Here is a 2,141-nt window from a genome sequence, read left to right on the forward strand (position 1 = left end):
CAGCGGGACACCGCGTCTCTCTTGCCTCCCCTGAGCCCAACGAGTTTTAACAGACCCCCTAATGTGTGCGGTGGGTTTAGTGGGGGGTAATTGAGAATGAATGGGGGAAAGTCACGTGAGAGGAGGCAATGCCTCCATTGCGCTATGTTTGGATATGATCAGGTTTGATTGGATATGATTGGTTTGTGCGTTAAATCCCACCTCTTGATATCGTTTGTGTTCTCGAATTGGCCTGGACGAAGACAATTGGCGTTAATGGGAAGACTAATTAAAAAGTAACAAAACAGCTCAGCCACTTATATATCACCCCTTTATGTCACGCCAAAATCAAGCTTAAATGGCCTGAAAACAAGATGACTGTGGACTGTTTAGTGAGCGATCAGCTTGAGGAAATTAAAGGTACATCTTTGTGTCTGTGACCAGTGTACAAGCTTGATGACTGCTGGAAATAAGTTGACTATTAAAATGAAAAGCTGAATATTAGGCAACAAAGAAAATATATTATATAAATTGTTACTGCCTTTAGTTATTATTTTGGAATAAATGTAAAAATGCATAAAAACACTAACTTGATCAAATTTACAGTTGGTTTTAATAAATAGAGCATTACATAATTAGTGAAAAAACTAACTAGAATTGTATTTGGTCTCTCTTTTTAATGTAATGTTTATTTAATCAGAAAAATTAAGTGTAACTGGGGCATACATTTACATTTGATATCTATCTATCTATCTATCTATCTATCTATCTATCTATCTATCTATCTATCTATCTATCTATCTATCTATCTATCTATCTATCTATCTATCTATCTAAAATAGATATAAATATAAATTGTGAGGACTTTGCCTCCTCATTTAAAACACCACCGCACACCATACCTGTCTGTCTGTCTGTCTGTCTGTCTGTCTATAACCACAGCAATGGTCAATCCCACTTGTAAAACCCCTGATAGGTCGCTGTAGGGTCATGTCGTGTCGGACTCTGAAGGTGACAGAAAGGGTGTGTGGGGGAATCAAAGCCTTGATGTTGCTTTGAGGGTGTGCATGCATTCCTAATTTGTCCCCCATCACACGTCGACGGCATGGAACCGTTTAGAAGCCCACTGAAGTGCAGGACGCGGTGTGTGTGTGATGTTGGATAGGTGTGTGGGTGGGAACAGGAGTGTGTGTGGGGGGTGAGGAGCGTTTGAAGGTGGTGGATGTCGTGGTCGGTGGGTCTGAGAAGGTGACGCCGCCTTGGCAAGTGAATTAGATATCTGCTGTCAGTGCGGTGCAAATCCTGGCCCGCACATAGAACACATTAGCACGGCCCACAACCAGGCTGCGCAGCGTGGTGCTAATGATGATATTTCCCCTCTTGCTCTACGTTCCCCGTCCAACGTCATAAACACTCGGTACAGCTCCCTTGCCACTAGCTGCTAACATATGTTTTTATTTTCATGACTCCATCAATTTCCATGGCTCGGTGAACTCGGCGCTCCTTAATTATTCCACAGTCGTTTTAGCGGAGTGTTTGCTGTGGAGTTTAATAGATTTTAAAGAGCCGGGCTGTCAGAGCTTGTCACAATAGAGTAGATGTTTCAAACCGGAGAGAGTAATTGGTTTGGGAACAGCAGGTTTCTTTGGCACATCTTACCGGCGTGAAGGACGACGCAACGGACGCAGGACGGCGGTGGATAATCGCATCTCGGGTTGCAGAGGACCCTGCGATTTAAAGACACAGGGAAGGCGAGTTAAATGCGAAATGTTCTAAATCGGACACCGAAAGTGATTTGATTGCTGTAATTACACCATGACGCCTTCAATCCTCACAATGAGGCAATACAGAGTCTGAAGTGTTGACGGACAAAATTTGCGTTGTCAGTCAGAGAATCACTCGACTCTGGATGTGGGCCAGATAACCTTGTTTACATCATCTATTTAATCAAATACAATGAAGTAGTGTCACCCACCAGTCCCGAACAGAAGCCTTGTCCTCACAATGCTCAATTATATAAAAACAGTATCTCCGATTACAGTAAACACTACCTTTGCTTCAAGCTTGGGTCATCTAAGGGCACTTTACTGTTTTAAAACAGAGACGCTTTGTTCAGGGAAGCAGACAAAACTGTTCTTTAGTTCGAATTCACGCAGTCTCAG

This window comes from Abramis brama (assembly GCF_963993115.1).
Source record: "Abramis brama genome assembly, chromosome: 13".
NCBI classification, from domain to species: Eukaryota; Metazoa; Chordata; class Actinopteri; order Cypriniformes; family Leuciscidae; genus Abramis; species Abramis brama.